At 32.0% G+C, this 14025-nt stretch overlaps 1 protein-coding gene across 2 annotated transcripts in view; it reads left to right on the plus strand.

Annotated features, from left to right (window-relative positions):
- The window catches only part of LOC107448419 (uncharacterized), a 198494-nt gene that overhangs the window by 67388 nt on the left and 117081 nt on the right, over positions 1 to 14025 (plus strand). The window lies entirely within an intron of this gene.

Here is a 14025-nt window from a genome sequence, read left to right on the forward strand (position 1 = left end):
TTTTAACTAGAATAGAACCATCATTTTCCCTACTCAATCAACGTAATAGGGTTGCACGCTGTAGCAAGATGTGACGCATAGATCGGTTGGGTTACCATATTCTCAATTTTGCGGTTTTCAGAGAGCTTATTCTCGACCGTGCCAAGCGGTGCCGAAACCGTGAGCATTTCCATGAGTGCGCACCGTTTAGAGTGGTACAAAGAAAACACGAAACCTGGACACCTCATCAATGGAGTCGCGCCCTCTTCAGAGATGAGAGTCGTTTTAGTGCTACAAGCGATTCTCAACGTCAGTTGATCTGGAGAGAGGTTGGAGCTCGATTTCATCCCAATAACATCGTGGAAAGAGATCGTTACGGTGGTCCTGGTGTGTCATTATGTTGAACGGGCGGACTGAGCTTCAGATCTTCGACCGAGGTTCTGTAACTGGAGACCGCTACTGCAGTGAGGTAATCCTACCCCATGAGCGTCTGTTACGAAGGACAATTGGACCAGACTACATTTTTATGGATGACAATGCCCGGCCACACCGTACTGCTAATGTTCAAGAGCTACAGGAAAGTGAAGATATCGCACGAATGGATTGGCCAGCTTACTTTCCAGACCTAAACCCCATAGAGCATGTGTGGGATGCATTAGGGAGACGTCTTGCGACACGACAGTATCCTCCTGGTAACACCCATCAGCTGAAAGATATGTTAAAGGAGGAATGGAGACGTTTACCCCAAGAACTCCTGGATAATCTGGTGCTTAGCATGGAGAGACGATGACAAGCAACAATTACAGTAAGGGGAGGGCATATCCCATACTAGGGAGCATCTGCCAGTTGTACTTACGCTTCTTCAGGCAATCATGTGTAACGCCACTATATGTCAAATAAAGAACATCAAATAAAGAACATCAAATAAACAAGTGTGAATAACTCAGTGAGTGTTTGTGTTGTTAAATGTTAGTATGATATCAGAAGTGTAGAAGTGTGCAACTGGTCGAATTTTTGCATCCTCTTTGAGATTTATGCAGTCGAAAATATCATTAAAATTTGCGGTATAGCAGGTGGCGGCTTTAATAAAGAAGTTTCTGTTTAATTTGTTGAAATGATGGTCAAAGCGGTCAATGTTAAGATCTCTATGAATGGCGTTGTTGCGGATTAACCATCTGGCTCCCGTGAGTTTTCTCAAGATGTTGTTTTGGAGTACGATAAGTTTTTTGAGGTCTTTTTAGGAGGCGTTACACCAGGCAGGTGTGGCGTACTTCATGATATAACTTAACAATTATATAGTGGCGAATCATATAAGCCTTCAATTTATTTAGAAATAGTGGTGGATAAAAACCAAATATAGCGAATTTATTATTGTCCGGAGCTAGTTGGCATTTCTGAAGAAGTGAATATTGTTTATCATTAGACAATTATTTTGCAAAAGTTTTATATTCAAGTGTAAGTACAACCTACATTATTTCTAATTCTAAAAAGTCACCAAATTTGGCGATTAAAAGTGCTATTTGGCAAAACCATTTGCAAATTATGTAAATAGACTGCTGTAACTGTGATACTATCACTTAAAAAACAACTTTGCCTAATGTATAGTATTATTTTAGAGTGTAAAATGATATACCTATTTCTGAAAATGACTTTTGAATGTTGAGAGGCAAAAATGCTTTCTTTTTTTCTTAGGTTATTTTATCTTTTCCAACTTTGTGAAAATGCTGACGCAATTTCAAAAGGTTAAGCTGAGGAAAAATATTTTAATTTTTTTTTCTGCAGCTGTCATGATCTGTGGCAAATATCAATGTAAGTAAACACATGACAATGGTCGTGTATTTAATCACTTCTCTGATTGGTATCTGGACTCACGTTTTTCTTTCACCTACAGGGGGAGATGTATTAATTTTTCAATAATATTGTTTCAACTGACATACTTAATAGCAATCACAGAATGTATTAAATTATAACATTTGTATAAATTCTGTTGTTTCTGAACGTATTTTCATTCCTTAAGCTTTTGATGATACCGAGCATGCATCTTTTAAAATTTCTGACGTCTTTGATTTTAGCTATGTTTCTAGCACTTACTTTATCCACGTGTAAGTACCCAAAATTAGGTTTTTTTTCTTTGTACAAATCATAATTATGTTGCTTAAAAGAATGTATAAAACTGAATTATTTCCTCTTTAACAAGTGTTGAGCTTGTTAGTTATGATCAAAATAAAAAAAAATAGAGCCAATTCTAAGATGTTAATCGTTTGTCAAATTAAAAAAAAACTTAAAGTAAGCGAGATAAAAAAAAGACATTCAATTCTTGACTGTTCAGAGTTTTGTAAAAGAGTAAAATTACTTCTCATTTGTTCCCTCGTATTAAGCGATTTTGTATACGGTAGGTTAATTTGTTTTCAAACAGATGATTATTTTTCGAATCAAGGTAATCAATGCTTGCGTCACGATTAACATATAGTCTAGTAATTACAGCAAAGAGAAAGTGCTTCTTGGGAAAAATTAGTACCCAAGAAATTTGCTGACAAGAAGCTTTGTTATTATGAATGATATCTGAAAACTCCCTTCATCTCCTTCGGACGCACTTCTGTCTTTTTTTTTCAGGGAAAAAGAGTGATTTAAAAGGGTTAATTGAACTTCTTTTACCGAGTCAAATTTAGCATGTTTTCCAATGTATAGTTTTAAGCTGAATCTCGAAACAATCGGACTAAAAGTTTAGAAGTTATAAGCGTTTTATGTATCTTGTACTTGCCTATTTACGCATTTCACAAAACTGCACAGACAGCTGAGGTATTTTCTGTGTACTTTTTCTCCTTTAATCGAATGAGACCAGTTGCACAAAGACAATATTTGGATTGTTTTCACTATTAAGATAATCTTATATCTTCTGAACTATTGGTTCAACCATTTCGAAATTAGTCGCATTACATGTGAAAAATTACATCGGAAAAAAATATCTTACTTACGCTGATAATTCCAGGATAGCAGGAAACCATAATTATGTGTCGAAAGCAGAAGCTATTGATCACATTAAAACTCTTGCAACTTTTGAACTATTTGTTCGATTGACTTGTGTATAGCCTCATTCAATTTAACGTTCTTACTTGTTTAAGTAACGATATGAGTTGTGTACTAGCATAATTTCGTATTGCAAGCGTTCACAACTTCTAAACTATAGATCCGATCGTCTTGAATCTCATTCAATTTAACGTTCTTACTTGTTTAGGTATCGATATGAGTTGTGTACTTACAGGGATGAGATTAACCAAAAGGCAAAAAAGCTGAATTTCCACGATAGTAAATTTTACACAAGCGCAACCCTTTAATAATAAATTGCAGACAGTTTAAGGTAATAAAAAATGTGTTGACATACAATTGTGTACTAATCTATTATTATATANCCGAAGTAGACAGTGGACATTTTTAAAAAAGGTGTTGCAAGGAAACTTAAAATTTAAATAATGAAATATTCCCCATGAAAATTTAAGTTATAAATATGCCAAAGCAATAATGATAGTAATATTCTCGTCATCTCATAGGAATTGATTTAAGAAGGGAATTTTACTCAAACAATTTTTGTTGTTGTTTTCGATAAAAAGTAAGTTTTTCTTTTATCATCTTATATTATGATCTTATAATTATTTATCTTATGATCGACTTTCAATTTTTTTAAAATTATGACTTAAAATATAAATTATGAAGTATTTTCATTATGAATATGTCAAAGCAACAATAATATGCAATATACTTATTACACCTCCTTCAAACTGATTAAAAAAGCGAATTTTGCCAATTTTTTTTCATATAAGAAGTTCCACTTATTATAGTGATCTTAAAGTTTGATATTATATTAGAATTTAAATTTAAAATTTAAATTATGACTGAAAGTATAAAGTAATATTCCCATCATGAATATGCCTGGTTTATTACACCTACTAAAGACTGATTAAAAAATAATTTCACCTCAATTAAAATTTTGCCTTTTTAAGATATAAAAAGTTTGACTTACTATCGTATGATATGATCTTAGGTATTGATATCATGACCAAATTTAAATTCAAAATTTTAATTATGACTTAAAAATATTAAATTGTGAAATATTTCTATTAGGAACATGTCAAAACAATAATATTATGTAGTATCCTGGTTTATTAAACCTCCTAGAAAATGATTAAAAAAGAGAATATCATATCATTGGTTTAATTACTTATTTATTTATTTTGCTTTTGATATAAAAGGAACCTCCTATTATCTTAGGATATAATCTTTGGATATGATGTTAGGTTTTGAACTCATGATCGAATTTTCCCGTACTCGAATGTAATCTAAAGATTTTCAATTATAAATTAATTAATCTTAATAATCTTAATATTTATTACTTAAGATTATAAAAATTTAATAATCTTAAGACTTTTATTCAAGACCTTGAGGAAAATACATTTGAGTCTGACTTGGAAATAAAAAAAAGTAACTGTTATCACCCGATTGCACTGTGGGCCAGAAGACTATGATCTTTGGCCTATAGTTAAAAATTAAATTTTTAACTAAAATATGTGTAGGCAGTTTTAATATAGCCCAAATTAAGTATTCATAATCATTCCAAACATTATAATTTACTTTTTGGACAGAAAAGAGTACAATGTAATGAAAAATATGTAAAAAATTTTTTTTTTAATGTAACTTTTAAATTTTTATTTTAGAAATATATATAGGAATTTCACCTTTCTGTTACATTTTTATCAGAGTAATTAGTCTGAAATTATAGTAAAATTTTTCAATTTGTTGGATTAGTTAATACTCTTAACAAACTTATAGTTTATATCTTATCATTCGACATTTTACAACGTTTGAATGACTTTCGAAACTTAGTTCCGAAAAGTTCCAAGCGGTAATTAGCTAAATATTTTTCTGTTGTCTTCTTTGATGTTTGCCCCATTTTGCCCGTATTGCAAAGGTGGACTAAATATACCGAAAAACAAAAATTTTGTTTCTTTTCATGTTTTCGCGTTATTTTGTAATATTACTTCGGAAATTTAATTTACTTTTCATTTTTAATATAAAATTACGAAAATTATTTTAGTGTCATGGCTATATTTAATTATTTAAACGTACTATATTATTTTTTTAAATTTTTGCTCGCCATATTTCAGTCGCCATCTTGTTTTTTGGGGGTAATTTTAGTGTATTTCAAAATTTCAACAATGAATTCAATTTACCTGCACATAAAAACCCCTAAATAAAACCCCCCAAATTTTGAAGCAAATTTTATCGAAATACTAATTTTGGCCACGAAACCTTGGATGCTGGCCCACTGTGGATTGCTTCAAAAATGCAGCCATTGGATAGAATTGTCAAAAAAGAGCACCTAAAAGTACTCAAGGACGAAAAGATTATTCCTGTGAGATTACGATGCATTCTTAGAACTACCACTAAACTAGTTGCTATCAATCACAAATGTAAAAGAGCTTAGTTTAAAGATAAATAAATGAATCAATCCACTTACTTGAAAGGTAGTCAGTTAGACCGGCATCGAGGAGCAACCTGTACAACCGTTTGTGTGATGTACTCAAGTACGATACTGTATCTCCGGTTGGAATAGGATGAAGTGGACGATCCACTATGTGTACTCTACCCAATTCATACTGTAAATCACTCTCCACTATCTGCGCTCCAGAAACTGTAATTAACTGAAACAGTAACAAAACAACTCACTATTAATTTCACAGAGCTTTTACTGTTTTTATTTACTAATTTTAAGTGTTATTAAGTATAAGAAAAACTGTTTAAAGTGAAAAAATACACGGTTTATGTATTTCTGCACAAACTAAAATGTAATACTTATAATTGTAATGGCATTAATATATATGTTACAGGAAAGACCGAAATGAGTGAAGTTCGACATTCGACATGAAGTTCGACATTGAATATTAACACTAACGTAGCCATTTTAAACATTCTTCATAGGCATTCTAAAGTGAATTTTTAATATTCACGTAGTTGGTTTATTTAGAGTATTCTAGCTAAATCGAAGAGAATCCTTGGCAGAAATAACAAGACATATTTTACAATACAACTTGTTTTGAAAAGTTTATTTTGATCAGTAAAATGACGCAAATCTTTATCAGATAATCTAAGACCGAATGGAGTGAATATCGATATTCTCCAGCGTATGCTGACATTCGCATAGTCAATATGGCAACATTCTGCAGTGAATAATTACATTAAATAGTTAACTTATTAAGAATATTCTTACTAAATCAAAGAGAATCCTAGGCAGTAAATAAAAAGACATTTACAAGATAGAAAATTATCACCAAATGGTTGATTTGATCCAGTTTCCCAAAGTGTGGTAAGCGTACCCCCAGGGGTACGGGAACAGTTTAGTGGGTGTACGCGTTCTTGTGTGAAATATCTTGAAACAAACGAAAAGTTTAAAATTTTTTATTTAAAAACAAAGCTAGCCATGAAAATTTACGAATATGTATTTCTCTATTGGCTATTTTTTGCAGAGTTAACAGTTAATAATTAGTGGTGTCAACAGCTGGTTGTGATTTTTAACTTTTGTGCAATTTTTTTATAGCAAAAAATACATTCATTTTTTATTAGGATACACAGCTTTACGAAAAATTTAGAAAGGTTACACAAAAGTCATAAGTTTGAAAAACACTTGTTTAATTAAAAAAATAAGTAAATAAATAAAGAAATATTTAGCAGGAAGTCCGCGTTAATTGAATAAAACTGCTCAGAGTCTAAGACTAATGGTGTCATCTTTTTCATACAAAAAGCAAGACGCTCTTAGGAAGCAATTTAAATAAAAATAGAGTGAATGACATGGTATATCAGCAGGAAAAAAAGTACTAAATTCGAATGAGGTTGATGTTTCACCTGTCCATAGATGTTGAATCGGAGGGGTGCTCCTTGTACTGAGTCAACGAGGAGTTCGTTGACGATTTGTGAGGAGGGGAGATCTCCACTAACGAAATGGTAGAGAATGAAGTCCCTCAACTGCTGAGGATTCCTCTTCAAGTTCTCCAATGTACCCCCGGGCAAGAAGAAGAAAGAAGAATCAGTTGGAACAAATAGCGTCCAGTAGCCTGTCAAGAAGGAAAGGAACAGTTTTGTATTTATCACATTTATTTCATTGATGTGAAGACGGAATTTGAGATATAAAACGTCTGCCTTCACCATTTAGAATTTTAGGTTCAAATATTCGATTTTTTTCTTCTTCTTCTTAACAAACATTAGATGATATCGCATTATTCGACAGCTTAATAACGTTTAAATAGGGTGAGAAAAAAGCTTCGCTTAATTAGAGTAAGAAAAATGGCTCTTGTTAATTTTTAGAACTTATATGGAATCTTCCTCAAGCCTTTAAAGCAGTGTTTCCCAACTAGGGGCCCACGCCCCACTGGGGGGCAATTTGATTGTTAAGGGGGGCAATTCGAAAATGGACTCGACACGAGTTTAACCCTTTTGCTCCGGGCCATTTAAATGCAATGCTAGACTTGGGTGCTAAAATTGAAGGAAAATAGCAAATTCTAAAATAATTGCGGCCAATAAATATGTGACTTAGCGATTTTTAAGCGACAAACCTGAAATGAAGTATCTGTTAACAGTCGATGGTAAAGCATTTGTAAGTTATTTAGCCGATATCTTTGAAAAACTAAATATATTAAATAAGCAACTTCAAGCAACAAATGAAACTCTTGTTGATGCAAAAGCGAAGATATTTGATTTCATTACCNTTTCAAAATTTCAATTATGAATTCAATTTACCTGTACATAAAAAACCCCAAATTTTGAAACAAGTTTTATCGAAATACTAATTTTGGCCACGAAACCATGGATGCTGGCCCACTATGGATTGTGAAGCTGACTATGATTGTTAAAACTAAAAAAATAAGATGTGGAAGCGTCCCGAGGTATAACACTCAATCCTTATGTATTTTTTAAAAATTCATTGTTAAACACATAACTTTTAACAGGTACTTTTTTCATTATTTGAAACAAGTACATCCAATACAATTAAAAATAATTTTAAGTTATACTATACAAAATGCTAATCTGTTATTTCTAAGCTATAAAAAATCATATCAAGAAGATGTTGATCAAAGCTGCCGAGATTGAATTGAGATTTTCATTAAAGATAAAAATGCGGGAGCATTTTATTACCAGATTTAAACTATCTTTTAAAAGCATGTACTACAGCATGTACAATCCTGATATATTTCTATTCCCCATAAAAAATATTAGCGCGTTTATAGTTTTTGATAATTTAAATAATTAATGTTGTTACTTAGCATTTTTCGTTAAACACACCACCAACTCGTTAAGAAATAATTTTTAAAAAAATATTTTTAAATTATCTGAATCGGAAACTATATCAATAACTTACACTAAATATTTAAATAAATTGTATGAAAATTGCAGACGTTATCGGAACCATCTTTTGCTAGTGTTTTTAGCAGAAGTTATGCCATACGCACGTTATACTTTCATTATCAATTTTAAATGTAGCTCAGAATATACACCGAAGAGCCATTACATTATGACCACCCTCCATCTATAACAATGGGCTCACCCAGGTTTTCATGGCGCACATTACGACCCATAATCCTCATAGAACAATCCCTGACGTCTGTAAGCTACTTGAACATAGTTGCTGACCAGGTTCACCCATTCATGGCAACAGTTTTTCCTGCGGGGGATGGTGTTTACCAACAGGATAATGCACCATGTCATAAGGATAATCGTCGAGGAACATTCCAGTGACTTTCAAGTCATGTCTTGGCCCCCACATTCGCCTGATCTTAATCCAGTAGAGCATTTGTGGTCCTACTTGGAAAACCAAATTCGTGCTGCCACGCTACCCCCTCGCAATGTGAGGGAATTGCAGGACCAGTTGGTGAGCGCTTAGTACCAGATACCTCAGATTACCTATCAGCACCTTGCGGAATCAATGCCACGGCGGATACTAGCAGTTTTGAGGGCTAAAGGTGGTCCTACATGTTATTAGCAGGGTGGTCATAATGTAATGGCTCTTCGGCGTATATAATAAAATAAGAATGATTATAGAGAAACGTCTCAGAAGTGACCACTCTCTGTTTCACAGAAAAATGATAGTTAATGGAGGTTGATCATTCTTAAAGGTTACCCAAATTGACTTCAAAATGCTATCGAATTGATTTTTCGCCAGAGATTTTAATTTTACCCAGTGTCATTTTCTTTAAGCGGAAATGCCACTTGTGTTGGCGTTTTGAAAACTGGATCGATGAATAAAATTTAGCGTCAATTAAAATGATCCCTTTTGATATAATTATGTATAAAAATAAATTTACCAATTAAGAATGATGGAACCATTTTCAATAAATAAACAATTGCGTTTTTTGCTTAAGGTTGTAATTAAATTTACGCCATAAGGATTAGTTAGCTTTAAAAAATAAGAAGAGGTTTGTTTAAGATTCTTAGCTTTTCTTAAAATAATTTTTTTGAAAAAAAATTCCACTTTCAGCACTAAAAAATAATTTAATCATTGATAACATCGTCTTTAGTGCACTGACCGTTACATGAGTTTGTAGATATCTTTCAGGGATCGTCACAAAAAGAGCTCTCTAAATTAGCGCCACTCACGAAGATTTTTGAATACATTTAAATCAACTAATTTTGCTAATATTTTTTCTTTTGATATTTTTTTCGTGTTTCTTAAACCTTTTCCTCATTTGATGCGGGGGTTCGCTCGGTTGCTGGGAGAGATTTTGATGGTCTCTTTTAAAAGATTTTCTTCCACATGAAATCAGTGGAAAAAATTCCGTGCCTCCCAAAAATTGGTCGTAAATAGAGGAGGTCGTTACACAGAGGTGGTTTTCCTTGGAGGTTCCACTGTATATGTTTAGTTTATAATCAGATTAAGTTTATACAAAAGGATGAAAAGTAGACATCTATGTCAATTTGAAGTTGCCTTGTTAACTGAAATATGATATTTGATTATTTTGATATGTTGATGTACTGTAGTGATGAAGTAAGAAGACGCAAATTGATTTTGTCGTAAGAAGAAGCTAATCATTAATGTTGGTGGGGTAAAGGGATAAAGCAAAGCTGATCTTCCACTGAGATGATGAAGCTTTGTGATGATGGTGTGTAGCATGCAAAATTAAAAAAAAAAAGAAACATTTTAACTATTAATCCGAAGATGGTATTCTTACTTCTAATAATAAATTTGTGATTTGAATTTCTAAATTGCGAAATCAGACACAAAAACGTTCTTTTTCTGAATAAACATACCTTTTTTGCAACGGATTCTGATTCTTGACCATCAAAATCTAAGAATCATGGTCCCTAAAGTATAGGCAAAAGAGAGGTCGGAAGTTGAGTGCCTTAATGTTATTTTCAATTTTTGTTTATTTCGTCATATCTTTGAAATTATTTAAACTGATCAAAGAATTTCTGTTTACAAATATAAATTTTCTTAATCGGAAGATACCTCCACGTAAAATATAATTTTTCTAGTTATTTATTACTTAATTTACTTTTCAAAAGAAAATATTTGAATTGTAAAGAACACAGACTTAAATAATTTTCATCTGTGAAATTTTGAATGACAAATGCAAATTTTGAACGGGCTTGGTTAAGTAGTTCTGGTTTTCAAATTGTTTACTTTAAGTTCTTATAAATCTGTATTTATGCAATCAACCCATCTATGCCTGAGCCTGTTTCCTACTTCTTGTCGGTTTAAAATAAAAGATTCTGGATGTTAAGGAGGATAGTTCCATCAGGCAAATCTGTCTAGCAGATTTGTATTTTAATATAAACCGAATAATGATGTGGTTTAATATGATGCTGTTTACTTTATTAATATAAACCCATTAAAGTTAAAATTATCAACCCTCTTGAATATGTAGGCATCGAAAACAACTTGACTGTAGGGAACTTACGGAAAAAAGACAGTATCGAGGCAGAGCTGAGGTCAACTGCGTTGCAAATGATCTGCGAAAAATACCCGGGAGGCGACTGGCTACATGTACTAAAATACATGTTTTTTAGTATATACCGACGGATCTCAGATATAAGATAGATCTGGAGCTGGTGTTTTTTGTAAACTATTTTCCCAAAGCTCCCCCGTGGGTCACTATATGACCAATTTCGATGCAGAGATCCAAGCAATTTATCTAGCATTACAGAACTTAAAAACAAGAGCTTATGAGTTCCTGAGGGTGGTTCTATTGGTAGACTCCATTTCTGCTATTCAAGCAATCACAGAAAACCAATTTTTTAAACTAAGCAGTTAAAAGAAATCCAGCTCGATATAAACCTCCTCAAGGAAATGAATAAAACTATAGTTATACAGTGGATCCCTTCACATATTGGTATCGAAGGCAATGAGAACGCACATTATCTGGCAAAAGACGGAACAACTATGCTCCAAGAAATAACAACCGTCACACCTGATACTCTTAAAAAATACGTTATGAGAAAACTCAACGAAATAAATAATTATGATTTAACTATAAAATCAAAAGGCAAAATATGGGAAAATATTCAAGACAATTGGAAATTTCTCTGTTACCAACCCCGTAAGGAAGCAGTAACCCATTTTAGGCTTAAAACAGGCCACGATTGCTTATCAGAACATTTATATAACATAAAAATTCTTCCCAGCAAAGCATGCCCAATTTGTGACACAGGTATATTAAACTCTGATCACCTCTTATTGTGTAAGGGACTAGATAGGAACTCCCAGAAAAGTGGGAATGTCACTAAATTGTATTGGGACGCAAGAACTCTTATGGATTGTCACGAACTTTACTTTTTTCATGTTAATGTTTAAAGTTTTATATTGTTGAAATGTTTATTGATTCAAATGTTTATTGTTCTTTTTTGTTCACTTTACCTAAATTTTTGAAATGTTTCTTTGTTATTTTTCTGCTCCTTTGTGATGCAGTGAGCTGTCAAATTTTCTGGATTGAATTCTTAATGAAGCCATATGAAACACTTTATTATGAATTCAGTAAACTGATGTGGGACTATTTCATTGATTTTCCTCGAATTTTGAAATTTGTCATTTAAATTCACAAGGTTTAAAATAATTTTTTTTTCATTAGTTTTGACCATTAGCTTTGACTTTTGACCATTTTTAAATTAAATAATGACAAATATCAAACAATTAAATAAAATTTTAAATTTAGATGGAAATAATAATACTTCTGCTACTTACAATGCTGAAATGCCCCGAACTCATACATATGGCTTCTATCACAGCTTACCATCTCGCTCTATTTGTGGCCAGATATTTTGCCTCTCTACATTTCTTTCCTATTGTTTACAATCGTCCAAGTATTTTAGGTCTTCCTTTTTTTCTATTGCCCTGAGGGTTCCAATCAAAAACGTGTACTTGAAATTTTTCAGGTTTACGTCGAACATGACCAATTAATTTCCATCAACGATTTTTAATTTCTAGATCAATCGGTTTCTTCTTTGCTTTTCTAAGAATTTCTGCATTACAAATTTTATGGAATCTTTTGATACGCTAAATTTTTTTTTAACAGTTACTTCCAAGATACTTAAAATTGCATATCTCCACTAATTAATTATTTTCTAAGAATATAGTGAAGATTTTACTTCTAGTTCTGAAAAAAAAGACACAGGTGTTTCATGCTGTATTTCATAAACATAAATTATCAAAATTCTAAACATAATATTAAGTTATTTTGATTTAAATAAATTCAAAATTATGAAAAGTATGTTTAATAAAAATTCCGCCTCAAAGGATAACAAAATGGGCTTGCATAAAATTATAATCATTATGTATTTTAATAAAAAATTGTTCTTCGTTTTTGTCAAAAACATTGAAAGAGACTACGAAAATACGAAAAAAGAGACTTTCCCCTATTCTAAATATACTTAGAAAATATATTAAGATTGAATTGAATAATACCAGTCTAATTTTTACAAAACCTTTGAGTTTTAGAATCAAGGAATGATTGGGGTTACATATGATTTTTTTTCCTTCAATGAATCTTCACCGTGCGCCACTGAAATTTAATATAAGAAATCTAAGAAGAAAAAAAAAAAAAAAAAACGAATTTCGGGAGCTATCTTTCATAAAGATATTTTAGAACTGTAAATAAAATAATTTTTCCTGTTCTTTAGCAGAAAATTAATATTTATTTTAAAACCGGCATAAGGCAACAGATATTTAAGGGGTGTTAGCATATTTTAGTTGCTTTGTTGAATTTGTGTGACTAAAAATTAAATGTCGGTTCATTTCCACTGAAAAATGTGACCAAATATTTATATTAATATTTCAAATATTAATATTTCACATAGTACGATTTGCTGTTTTTCATATTTATGGTAAAAGAGGGAAGAGGGCACCTTTAAAAAAGTTTTTTTCCTTCTTTTTTTTGTTGAAAATTATAGATTTTTTTTATAATTTAAATTTACTTTAGTGTAAATTAAACTGTGCATTTAAATAACATATAAACTCCTTGAACTGAAAAACTAAAAATTTTTTGATTACATAAAATAATTTATCGAAATTAAAAAAAATAAAAAATTTATATTCGAACCTAACCCATATACAAGCCCTTTAAGCAGGGCAATGATATCTATGTTGAACTAATCAATATACCCATTTACCTACAATACTTTTTTACTGAAAATTACACATTCAAGCACGCTAGTATATTAAAAAAAATAGTGCGTGGAGTCCCTCCGCGCGGAAGAAGTTAAACTCCGCAACCTGCGACGTTAATTGTAGAAGAATCAGCAGTCGTAGAAGGATCACTAGTTCTATTCAACGACTCTTTTTCCTGCTCCACTCGCTTCCGTGCTCTGTAATAACGGTAATATTGTGCATTTTTCCCTCGCGGACCTCTTGAACCAGTGGAAGTGCTTGTGGTTGCCTCATCGTCTGGCCCTGGAAAATGTATTTGCATTAATAATGTATGTGAATGCGTCATAATGTAATTTCAGAAGAGAAAACCTAACAATCAATTGATATTCACAAGAGACGTACCTTGACATAACCTTAAATCCGTC

The sequence above is a fragment of the Parasteatoda tepidariorum genome, chromosome 1 (assembly GCF_043381705.1).
Source record: "Parasteatoda tepidariorum isolate YZ-2023 chromosome 1, CAS_Ptep_4.0, whole genome shotgun sequence".
Lineage (NCBI taxonomy): Eukaryota > Metazoa > Arthropoda > Arachnida > Araneae > Theridiidae > Parasteatoda > Parasteatoda tepidariorum.